Source organism: Lactuca serriola, chromosome 3 (genome assembly GCF_051521515.1).
Source record: "Lactuca serriola cultivar US96UC23 chromosome 3, Lser_US96UC23_V15, whole genome shotgun sequence".
Classification (NCBI taxonomy): Eukaryota; Viridiplantae; Streptophyta; class Magnoliopsida; order Asterales; family Asteraceae; genus Lactuca; species Lactuca serriola.
Genome location: NC_136410.1, coordinates 124,662,661 through 124,676,257, shown reverse-complemented (window position 1 = coordinate 124,676,257; position 13,597 = coordinate 124,662,661). Strand labels below are relative to the sequence as shown.

At 37.9% G+C, this 13,597-nt stretch overlaps 1 non-coding gene across 1 annotated transcript; it reads right to left on the bottom strand.

The window, feature by feature from the left end:
* Positions 1–13,145: 13,145 nt before the first annotated feature.
* Positions 13,146–13,252, bottom strand: LOC145096444 (small nucleolar RNA R71). Its single transcript, XR_013703853.1, has one exon. It is a non-coding gene; the product is annotated as a small nucleolar RNA R71 (small nucleolar RNA).
* Between the last annotated feature and the right edge of the window lie 345 nt (positions 13,253–13,597).

Genomic DNA, 13,597 nt, shown 5'->3' with positions numbered 1-13,597 from the left:
GGTCGCTATCCGCATTTGTTTGTTGATGTGTGATTCCGGGGACGGAATCATTCTAAGGTGGAGAGAATTGTAACGCCTGTGTTTCCGGGCTTGCCATTTTTAGCAATGTAATAGTCTAGGTTAACTTTTGTAACCCGTTTTGAAATAATAAGAATGTATTATTTGAGTATTATGTGTTTTGTGCTTAATTGCTTAATTATGTGGTCTGATTAATTAAGAATAAAAATAAGCGTCAAAATTTAAGTGTAAAATAAATTTAATATCTTTGGATAATGTTGTAGTAGTTGAAACGAGGTTTCCGAATATATATAGAACGCCAAAATCTGACTTCGTATGAGAAAGTTATGATTTATCGAAGTTTCGACTTAGCGGTATGCAGCCTGAAATACTCGATTTGAGATCGAGCGGTTTTTAGCCGAAGCATTCTAAACGAGGATCGAAGGTCTTGTTGTTGGTATCGAAGCGATAAAAAGTTAGGCGAGAACGGACGTCAAACGAAGAAGTTATGAATTTATAACGAAGTTTTTCTGTCGCGGCCTATTAAAAATAAATAATAAAAATAAAGTCAAAATTAGCCGACGGAGTCTAAACGAAAGTTGTAGAGCGTAGTCTCACCTTCGCGTGGATATAAAGAACGTCTAACACGGAGTTCGTATGAAGAAGATATGAATTTCCGAAGTTTATTAAATAATTTGTAATTATTTTTAATCTTTAATTCCGGTATTATCCGAAGAGGAGTCAGCGGTCCGATCCGACGTACGCCCCGCGTACGCGAGTACACCCCGCGTACTCCGAAGAGTGTCGACATTTCGGATGACGCATGCAGTGACGACTTCGGAGGCCAGTACGCCCCGCATAAGCCTGTACGCCCCGCGTACTCCAGCCTCCTATAAATAGGATCCGAAGGCAGCCGAGTCTTTTGCCAATTTCTTCTCTTCTCTCTCCCGTTTTGCATCGATTTGCGTGCCAGAAATACCCCGAAGCCCCGGTATTATTTTCGAGCCCCGAGGCAAGTCCCGAGATCCCGAAGATCCCGAGAAGTGCGGTTCCCGAGTCGAAGCTCTGCCCGCGAGAAGTTCGATTTTTGTGAAGATCTTCCAGATCTGCTGAGGATTACTACTTCTGCAAGTCGTAGTGCTGTCCGATCGTCTTCTGATCAAGTGAGTGTATACTACCTTTCATAAACACGATAATAATACAAGTATGGTTCGAGTGTATTAAGTATATTGTTGTTTATATGTGTGAGTGTGTAGTTACTTTCTTCTAACGCATGATTATGAAGTATTTTATACGAAATACGTGTTATGTGTAGAATTTGTTGTATGTGTGTGAATGTATGTTCACCCTCTTCCATCTCATAGATCTGAATTGCTTTCTATGAAATACGTGTTACGTGGGTATGCCTCATCTGTTATGTGGAATATATATTGAATGAAAATGATATACAGGTTTTAAACTATGTATGAAAATATATATTTTATCTACTAATATGTTGGGTAGAACATGGGTAAATAGTTGGTGTGTAATAAACAGATGAGAGGCCTTGATGTTGTTGTTGTTGTTGATCTAGTTATTCAGCGGAGTATGGATAACGACCACGGACTCTTTCTAGACAATCCAGTGGAACGCTAACAGGTTCATAACCTGTAGGTGTTGTGAACGATGTGTTCACCGGTGTACTCTATCCCCCCTCATGGTTGCCTTTAGGATATCTATTGTGGAGGAAACCCCTTCGCAGTGATGTCCGTCCCGATGAAAATCCTAGATTAGGTCCCTTGAGATAGATGTTATTTTAGGGACGTAAAGTGAGGATAACGGGAATGGGTAATCAGGATAGTGATTGGTTGGTGAAATTAAATATAACTTATTTATTGTGGGTTGAAAACCCTATATGCTCACCAGACTCCCAAGCCTGACCCACTCAGTTTTATTTGTATTACAGGAAGTGGCGCAAGGGCGTAAGATGGATGAATCATCGAGTTGTTTTGTTTACAAGTCTGTATATGTATATATTTGTTGAATGACTTGTAATGTTATCCTTTATGCTTTATGGTCTGTATCGGAACATGACATCCCGAGTTTTGATTATATAATGAAAATGCATCTCTTGATGAAATGCTTTGATAAATATTATTTTATCATGTTTTGTTTTGGGAACAAATTCCGCAACACTTTTAAATCAAAAGGATTTGCTCTAAAAATATTTTAAAAAGCATAAATGAAATCGGTCTTTTCTGGCCGTGATTTTGGGGATGTCACAATTCATATCCAAACACCCTGTAAATACTGTGTAGACAACATAACATTTACATCAATTTTTTGTATGTCAGGTATAAGCAGCGAGGAAAAGAAGCTATTTCAGCAAACAATTATAAACATCACATATGAAGGGACTGTAGATATAGATAAAATCACTAATCCAGTAAGTCTTCTTGTTAGTCGATTGATTAAGTTTTTTATATGTTTCATTTCTTGATGTTCTTCAAATGCAGGTAAAGTTATTAATGGCTGCAGTTGATGAGCATGGTATAGTTTATGTAGTTCGTGGTAGTGACCATATTCCAGGCATAAATAACTCAGTTGAGAAGTCTCTACCACAGTTTCAACAATTAAGGTACTAGACTTTGGTTGTGTGGGAGGTTGGAGGTGTTGATATAAGCCACCAGAAGCTACATAATAATCTTTCTAAGGACAAAATGAGAAGTAGAGTTATTACCTACTTTGAGAAGTATATTTCTTCCAACAGATAAATATAGAAAAGATGATATTATATGTCTTTCCCCATTTAGAATCACCAGGCTTAGTAAAAAGCGTAGTACAGTTGTCCATTTCAACTACCATGTTGACTCGGCTATGATTATGAATGATGGTAGTCAGGAAGAGGAAGTTACTATAGGAGATGCAATTGGGTGTGTGTTTCATGGATATTTTTATTTGGTCACATTAGAGGGTATTTCTGTAATTCTACACTCTAATTCATTGGAATCAGCTTCTGGTTGTATTCTTGTTGAAGCTATTGGATACCAATTATATATTATATATTTTCACAATACATTTAACATTTTGTGCCCTTATTTTACATTGATGCAGGATGGTAAAGCTTGAGGCAGTGCAAGAATGTGAAGAACTAAAGAAGAAATGTTTAAATCTTCACGCACTTTGTTGCACCGTTTTTTAGTTGCCCACGTGTGTGTATGTGTGTGTATGTTAAGGAAATGCAAATAACAAGTCTTACATGTGTATTTTTTTCATCAGGAGAAAAGTTCTTCCAACAGTTCCACACCTTTTGGATTCTATCCAGGTCATTATTTCACCCAAGTTATCCCACCTAAACTTATTTTAATTTTGTCACACACCCAAATTTTCTAATAATCAAAGATATTATGTATGAAAATAACATGTTTCTTTTGTTATTTTATTATTCAGATTTGAAATTCTTGACTTTTGTCCAAGCTTTTGCTGAGAAGCATTATGCTAATTTGTCCTCAAAGCCTTTCTTCAAATTCTTGACTTTTGTCCAAGCTTTTGCTGAGAAGCATTATGCTGATTTGTCCTCAAAGCCTTTCTTCAATGGACTCGTTGGGTAGATCATCTCTGGCCTAGTTGTTTCCATGGTTTGGGAGGGCAAAAATGCCATTCATGATTGATATATAATATATTATCAGATTGTTTGCTTTTCATATTATAGGATGGTTGGATTGTCCTGCCTTGCTATGTATTGTGTATGATTGGACTAATTGTGGGAAGCTATTCTTATTTGATTTTTTAATGATATTTTTTTGGCTGGGGTTAGTAATTGATCTTATAAATACGTCTCGTTATTATTCTATGACTGATTGGAAGAAAGAAGGCATCAAGTATGTTATGGTTAGTTTCTAAATACCTTCTACTCATCAATTTCTGGAATATAGATAAATTATGTTTAAAGGTTATTTGAGAAAAATGAAAGAAAAAACAAACGATGGTAAATTTGTAAAAAGTTAGGACTTAATGAATAAAGGGGAAGGTCAAAAAGTCATCAAAGTCCCTTATAGGTGAAATTTCAGATTATTCACAGCTTTTAGACACACATCTGTCTTTCCTCCAAGACCTTAACCTTTAGCAAATGGAACCAAAGTTGGAAAAAAAATCAACTCGACATGTATACCATCTCTTGAATCATTCTTGTGTATACATGTATACCTCATCTTCAGAGGTACTTTTTTATAGTATTTTTTTTTGTACAGGTATGGGTTGTATTGAAGCTTGTATTCTTCGAAAAAAGTATGTTACTACTAATGTGTTGATGATGAAAGCAGGTATCATGTGGAAACAGAAGCATAACAATAAGAAATAGAAACAAGAAGGTGTTCCTTAATAGCAATGTAGTATTAGGTTATATAGTTAGAGAACCCCTCTTAATAACAATGTACAATCGGATCCCCTTAATACCAATGTATTACATTTTTTTGACATGATGTTATGGAAGAAATTGATTGTTTTGATTTATATTTGTTTCCATATTTGTGTATTATGCGTAAATAAGTATCGTAAATGTATATCGTAAATGGTTGTTGAAGTTTATGACACACAAATGCATGTCATCTTCATTTATGACAGGGGCTTTAATGATACGTAATGCGTGTCCTAAACGTGCATCGTAAGGTTACGACACGCAAATGCGTGTCGTCTTCCTTTATGACAGGGGCTTCCTTGATACACATAGCGCGTCGTAAATGTACGTCGTAAATGCGTGTCATAAATGTGCATCGTAAATGCACGTCATCTATAGACGACGCGCAAAAACGTGTCATCTCTCGTTATGACAGGGCTCTTCTTGACACGCGTTTGCGCGTCATCTGAGCGTTTTACAACACGCATTGCACGTCGTAAAAGGCTGTTTTTCTAGTAGTGTGGGCTCCCCCCATCGTCTTTAATAGGAAATCCATGGGCTCCCCACATGATTTTACATCAAAGTGCCATGGGCTCCCCCCCCCCCCCCCCCCCCATGGTCTTTAATAGGAAAGAAATGGGCTCTCCACATGGTCTGACATCCAAGAGTCATGGACTCCCCCATGGTCTTTCATACAAGTATACCGCATATACAATTAACATACCACATAGCATATAACCAAATAGCATATAACTAACTACTGTATTACATATCACAAATTGGGCCAACTTTGGTGCCTTCGACCCATTGGTATGGTGAGGAGACTCACCTCGCACTGTTGAAGTCCCGCGGATAAAACTCTAGCTGCTGGTTGACAGATTCCCGAACTGTCAACACCAAAACAACATCCAATTAATAATTAGGTCCCAATACGTAAACCATAAGTCCATGCTTGGGGTAAAAAGACTATTTTACCCTTAACCTAATTCGGTTCAAAACCAAGGTCCAAAGACACACTCCGAAAGCCCAAAAACCAATCAATGAACCAAGGCCCAGCCTATGGCCCAATTTTCCAAATTACCCCAAAACCTCTACATGGACTTATCTTATGACCAAACATTTATCCTAGTCCAAACATTTGGCATTCCGATGGTCCAATATCTCATAATCATCAAGGCCCAATTATGGCCCACCTATGGCCCAATTTTACAAATTGGGCCCAAGGCTTTCCAATGGGCCTTATCCTAAAGCCCAATCCAAATATTCTAATCCATATACTTGTTCTTGGGTGCCCCATCAATAGCCCAATCACCAAAGCCCAATAGAAAGGCCCATATCAAGGCCCAAGCAAAATTAGGGTTTTCATAGATGATGATGATTAGGGTTAAGTGTTCTTACTTAATCCATTAAGTCCATCACCCTACTAGGTCAAACATACAATGAGATCGGGCATAAGTCATAACATCAATCCAATGGTCTAAAACGCGGGTCTCAGTAAATTCAAGCTAACAAATCCAATATTAGGGTTTTCTAAACCCTAATTAGGGTTTCCAACCCAATTACATGTCAATTAGTCAAATGGTTAGGTTTTTAGATCAATTAGGGCTTCATTAGGTCAATTAGGGTTATATAAGTTGGGCACCACCAACTACGACCTCGGTTAGTGGTAGTCAACGGCGGCACACGACGGCGGCCACCACCTCATGGTGGTGGTGGTTATGATTCTAAATCAAAACATCCCAAAAAGCAATCCAATCACACAAAAGAGCACACCGCCACCCAAGGTGACGGATGGTGGCGACAAAATGGCGGCGTGAGGTGGCAGCACCCACCTCACGGTGGTGGTGATGGGTTTTTTCCGGCCAAACTAACAACATACATACAATAAAATATAACACACACATACAGTCGCTCTTGCCGCGGCAGACAGTGGTCGGAGGTGGTAGCCACTACCTCACGGTGGTGGTGATGGCTTTTCAGGAAAAATCTGACCAAGCAAACACATGCAGATACATAGCTCGATCTTAACAGCAACCCACGTCATTGTATACTAAAAACAAAATGAACACGACCACCCATGTGGTGGCGTGCAGCGGTCGGAGGGTGACTACGGGATGGGGCTGTCGTTGGAGCAGTGGCGGTGATCGCGACCGAGGCGTAGCAACAGGAGGAACGGGGGAAGGGAATGGGCGGGAACCATGGCGAACAACAGTGGTATTTACAAAACACCCCCTAACTTCTCAAAATCTTTACACAATAAATCCCAGAGTTACACTTTAACCCTCGAAAATCCAAATCATGTCATTTGGCTTCCCGAAACCAACACCCCGATAAATATATTAATTTGGATATAAAATAATAATAATAATAATTACTACTCGGGGCTTTAGAGTTTATTAATTATTGAATTAATTTTAAACGAAATGTTACATTATGGCTCGAGGACAAAATTCTATGTGGTCTATACCAATTATTTATGTGATGAAATCACGCAAGTTCCTGGTGAGATGATATGAGGTCTTCTTTGCTCATGCATTTAAGAGTCCATGGAAAGCAGTGGATCTTGCCGATGCGGAGGTGGTCAGGGAGTTTAGTTTTTTTCTCCTTGAGGAGTGCTTCATTTACCACCACGACATGAGGTAGAGTTCCAGATTTATCTCGTTCCTGCCACGACCCCAATAGCCAAATTGCCATATCGGTTAGCTCCATTGAAGATGAAGGAAATGGGGAATCAGCATCAAGAATTATTACACCAGAGGTTTATTAGACCGAGTTTCTCACCTTAGGGGTGTCAGTTCTCTTTGTGAAGAAGAAGGATGGTACTATATGGAGGTGTTTTGACTACCGGGGATTGAAAAAGGTGACTGAAGAATAAGTACCCACTCCCAAGGATTGATGATCTTTTTGATCAGTTGCAGGGAGCTAGTCACTATTTGAAGATAGATATGTGATCAGAGTATCATCAAGTGCACATCTGTGAGCGGGATGTTTCCAATACAACATTCAAAATCCAATATCAAAATTATGAGTTCCTAGTAATGCCTTTTGGTTTGACAAATGTACCTTCGGTTTTTATGGACCCTATCAATCGGGTATGTCGACCATTTCTGGATATGTCGGTTATATTATTTATCGATGACATTTTGATATACTCTCGGAGTGCCTAGGATCTTCAGAGGAATTTATGAGAAGTTTTCGAGACTCTACGTAGGGAGAACCCTTATACAAAGTTCTCCAAATGTGAATTTTGGTTTAGGGAGGCCCAATTTCACAAACACATTGTTCGTGCAAATAGGATCAAGGTAGACCTAGCCAAGATAGTAGCAGTCAAGAAGTGGAAATGGTTGAAAACTCCTACTAGTATTGGTAGTTTCTTGGGTTTGGTGGGTTATTATCGGATATTTATCAAAGAATTCTCCAAGATAATGGGTTCTCTGACCGTGCCGGCGAAAAAGTCGGAGTCGTGTGTTTGGACTGATAAGAATGAGGATATATTTCATACATTTAAGAAGGTCTTATGTGAGGCTCATGTCCTATCTCTTCCTAAGGAGTATTCAGGATTGAGTTGTGTACTCATGCAGTGGGGGAAAGTGATCATATATGCTTCCCGATAGCTGAAGAGCATCGAGTGAAATTACTTGGTGCATGATTTGGATTTGGCGATCATGATCTTTGAACTCAATTTATGGCAACATTAATTGTATGGAATGAAGTGCACACTATATACTGATCATAAGAGCTTGCAACATATTCAGAACAAGAAAGAGTTGAATATGAGACAACGACGATGGGTGGAGGTGTTAGCATATAAAAATTGTGAGATTAGTTACCACCCATGGAAAGAAAATGTGGTAACTGATGCTCTAAGTCGTAAGGAGGCAAGGGTATCATACCACCTGAAGTCTATGGCATTGGTTATGACACCATGTATATTTAATCAGTTACGATCTGCTCGGTATGAGGGTTTGAAAGAAAAACATGCGAAATAAGAAATAATGATTAAGTAGCAGGTACGCTTGGTTGAGGATGAACAGGGACTTATGACCTTTCATGACTGATTATGGGTCCTAAACGCAGGTGGTGTTGGTGATACACCGTTACGGGACGCATATAGATCGATGTGTTCGATTAACCCAGGTACAAAGAAGATGTATCGAGACCTGAAAGACAATTATTGGTGGTAAGATATTAACTGAGAAATAGTGAAGTACGTGGAAAAATGTGTGACTTGTATGCAAGTCAAAGATGATCACCAATGGCCCTATGGTGAATTACAGCGACTAGAGATTCCTAAGTGAACATGGGATAAGATTACGATGGATATTATTACGAAGTTACCTAAGTCTTCGCAAGGTCACAACATGATTTGGGGTGATAGTGGATCAATTGACGAAAAGTGCCCACTATTTGGTATCCAGCAAGAACAAGAACTTAGAAACGTTGGCAAATATTTATGTGGAGGAAATAGTCCTCAATCTCAACCATGATCTCAACCTCTCTCAAAATCTTTTTCGGTATACCACCAAAAACACCCGACACCACCACCCTAAACCACCTAAAGCCACCACCAAAACCACCAACACCTCCCTTATAACCCCCTTAAACACCACCAACATCTCAACCCTCCTTCCAATTGTTTCCAGCTCAAAAGAAGAAAGAAGACCGAGGGCAACCACCACCATCCACCCTCATGCCGCTGCTCTAAATCATTTGTCGTCCCCGCCATCAACCACCTCCGCCAGCTGTAGGTACCCTCCACCACCCGCTTAACATTTTGTTGTTGGTCTTGTTACCTTTCGTCGATCAAAACCGAGTTGTTGGTCTTGTTACCTTTTGTCCATCAAAACCGAAGCAAAGGACCATTTACGTCTTTTTTTTTGTGATGCATGAACTGCGACGAATAGGAGGGTGATGCCTCATGTTCCTTCCAAACTTGAAAGCAAAATTAATTGCTTTTACCCATTTCAAAAAAAACCATTACAAATCAGGTCCTAGGTTAACAAAAATTCAATTAAAATGTGCAGAGTCTACCCTATTATGGGAAAATCCTTTCAATAAATCCAAAATTTTAATATAAAATTTCACAAATTCATTTATATATTTCATTTATATAATATTGATTTATTTTAAAAAATAAACCTTAGATTAATTAAATTTTTAGAAATTATAAATTATATTTTGATTTAAATAAATTTTGGATTTATTTAAAAATTTCTGAAAATATAAAATTAAATTTTTAGATAAAATTTATTTAAAAAATTAATTGTTTGAATAAGTTTTGAATTAACAAAACTTGAGAATTATTCAATACGTCATTATACTTAGTCAAAATGTCAACTCACTCCCAAATATTAATTTATATCAAAATTTTCTAGGAAATTGAATTAATCCCGGAGATTACGCCTTCATGACAATACATCCCGGTTTTCAAAACGACTTGATAACCGCTCGTTAAGGTGAGTGTTATAGTCCCTCTTTTGTATTTACTTATCTTAGGGGAGAATTCATGTACTAAGTATAATAAATTATACAAAAATAATATTACAATACCTTCTAACTGTTACAATGCGGGGAATCTGGTATAAAGGGCCGCATAACGATGTTGGATTTCAGAACGGCTTAATTGCTAAAATGGTCATGTCCTTCGGTGTTTCCTGTCTAGCCCTTGTCTGTGGATAGTAGTTGAAAATTTTTACGTAACACTTATATCATAAGTAAACAATATCATTTTAAACCTCAATATCTTGTATGTTATGTTGCTCGAATAATACATCTATTAAAATAACATATGCCTATTTATTATAGAGTTTATAAAAGAAACACACTTCGTTATAAAAGTTAGTGCCTTATACTTTATTCACGTGTCAATCATACTCAGCTTTTATAACTTGATATCATGAAATTCATTATGCCTAGAACTTACCAAGAATAAGTTAGGGCTGAGAGTTATTCACAAACCATTTAGTTAAAGGCTTTTTAGCAAGACGTTATTCATTAGTTGGGTCTAAACACTTAGCATACCCACACTACTAAAACTATTAATCTATTGAGCGAGATATATATGTATAGATCTATATGGGGTTGACATCCCTACATGCGGTTGCTAGAGACAACCTCGACTAATCAATCGAAGCGGGTGATAGGTGTCTACAATTTTTACTGCAACGTCCAATGAAGTGTTCTGGTCGGGTACACCCAAGTCACATAACTCGGTTATAGGACTCATTATAAACATTAACTCAGATCTCTCTATCTATATCTATCTATCTCTCTTACTACAACTTCTAAACTTGGTTCTCTTCAAAATCGTTTTAAACATGAAATTACTTATGTCAGCACATTGTTTGGATTTTTAAAAGCTTATTTAAATATGGTTTAATTATAAATAAAATACTTTTTGAAATGATTTTAAGAGTATTGATATTTGCATATTTAGCCTCATAATAAGTATAGATTTCTATCATTTATTCGCTAATTTATTGCATTTCAAGGACAAAAGGTACTTAAAAGTGTTTGAATTATATTTTCATTCCAAAAGTGAAGCTCGGAAGCAAAAGGAAGCAGGAGAAGTGGTTGGGAGCTCGGGAATTGAGCAAAGAAGAAAAACACCAAAAACAGCACCTACTCGGCGAGTAGGGTCGACTACTCAGCGAGTCCGAGCGAATATTCGAAAAGATAAAGACTCGGAGACTCAGAGACTTATCGCATACAGGGATTGAGAGATGGACTCGGCGAGTCGGAACCTGACTCGACGAGTCGTTTCGCATATATAAAGATAACTCCTCAGATCGACAGGGGAGAATTTTGAAACCATTTTGGAGAGATTAGCTGCGATTAAAGAGCCAGAAGAACCCTAGAGAACGAAGATACAACCTAGAATCCAATTCCGAATGAGATTTGAGGCAAAGTTCTCATCATTCTACTTAATCTTTTGTTTTCCATTATGGCTAGACAATAAGAATTCGTTTATTTGCTGTTTATTACCTCAATCATGAGCTAAAACTCTTAAACTTCTATTTGGGGATACAAAATTGAGACTATGGTTTGATTATTGGTAGGATGAATTTAATGTTGGTGACTTTTGTTATTTTTAGCTTGCTAAAGAACCTTTTGTGTGAATGAAAATTAATTTTCTGTTAATAGGAAGGTAATTAAATAGTATGAACATCTTTTGATTATCAACCTCATATGTTTATGTGACCACTTTATCATATGTCTAGGATTAATGAACATGAAACTAGAATTAATAAGAAAATTAAGTAAATTCATGTGTAAGCTTGTGTGATGACCATCAACAAGAAGTTAACTAAAGGACCATATTAGTTGACCATTGCAAGTCTAAATTAACCCGAATAATTAATCTAGTGAATTTAATTAAATTAGACAACTGATCACTGTTTAAGTTAGTTTGTTCACTAAGGGTTAGTGTAGCGAACGCGAAATTAATCACTTGAGTCGGTAGCCAACAAAAGAGTTAATCCATTGCACTATTACCATAAAATCAACCATAAGATCAATTGAGTTGAACTAAATAGAAGTTCCTCCCCATTATTGAATCTAGTTAATTCTTTGCTTTTCTAGCTTTTAGATTAAGTGATAGTTAGTAAGTTTCTAGTCTTGTAAAACTAGAGAAAACCGTTACTTAATAATTAATTTAGATAGAATTAGTTTTTAGTTTTAATTTACTGTTCCCTGTGTTCGATACCATACTTATTTAGCTATACCACAATTGATAGATCCACTGCCTTTGTGTGTTTATTTTATAATTAAAAGTAGGTTTAAAACTAAGTTGTTTTACACACATCAAGTTTTTGGCGCCGTTGCCGGGGAACGGTTCTAAATTAGCATTAAATTCTATTTTTATCAATCCTTTGTGTAAGATTTATCTTACATAGAGTTAATTCTTAGTTAATTTAGTAATTAGTATAAGTTCTAATAAAAAAATCCGTTTTAAAAGTAATTAATTTTTTTTTCTGTTTTCGTCTTCAACTCGCCGAGTGCACTCGTGCCGACTCGGCGAGTACATCGCTGTTACAGTTTTAATTTTTATTTATTTTTTGTTCTTTTTACGCATTTTTTTTGTTTTGTTTACAGCTGTTTCATGACCCGAGGATCTGACACACCTCTGGTCCCTCCTCTCGAAGACCCGGAATCCACACTAAGGAGGAGCAAAGGAAAAGCCGTTGGAGAATTCATTTCTTCAAAGAATTTGCCACTAAAGAACCTAAAGTCCATTTTCATTAAGAAGAGGAGCAGCAAATCAGGAGCATCCAGCGTCTCTTTGACAATCGAAGACCCAATTAAAGAAGACACTGAGTACGAGACCGAGGAAAAAGAAGAACCCGCATACGAGCACGAATCCGATTTTGAAGACGAAGTAGCTATCACTATGGCTAATATTGATGAAGTCCCCATGGGGGAATGGAAGAAGAGGATGCGCGATGACATCGGCCCGGGACTTGTGCAGCCCGCAATTCCCGCTACTGCTACTTTCGAGCTAAAGGGTCATATTCTCGCTCAACTCAAGGAGATTCCTTTTTATGGAAAAGACCACGAGGACGCCTACAAGCACTTGGGCGAAGTGAAAGATGTGGCTGACTACTTCAATGTACCAAATGTGCCACGCGAGACCCAGCTACTTTGCATGCTTCCAGTCACATTCAAAGGTGCTGCAAAGGATTGGCTCAAGTCACTTCCTCCCGGGTCGGTCACCACATGAGCCAAGATGAAAGAAGAGTTCATAGACCACTTTTGCCCGCCTTCCAAAATAGCCAAGCTAAATAAAGCAATTGCCAACTTCGAGCAACAACCCGGAGAATCCCTTTATGAGGCTTGGGAAAGGTACAAAGGCCTTCTTAGAAATTGCCCACACCATGACCTCAATAGCCAACAAGAGGTCTCCATCTTCAATGATGGAGTCAATATCACCACAAGGCAATTGTTGGATTCACAATGCCCGCTCACGAAGAAGCCACCTCCGGTGATCAAGGAATTAATAGAAGAATTCTCTAAGCATTCTAGAGAATACCACAATCCAAGAAATGAAGTAAGTCGGGGGGTAGTGAACTCGGCAAATGATGGCATGGCGGCGATGATGCCTAAGCTCGATAGTCTAGATAGAAGGATGAAAAAAATGGATCAAACAATCTATTCTATACGAGTCGATGCGAGAATTGTAGAGGGCCTCATCTCACAAAGGATTGTGACTTGGATGAAAATGGAAAC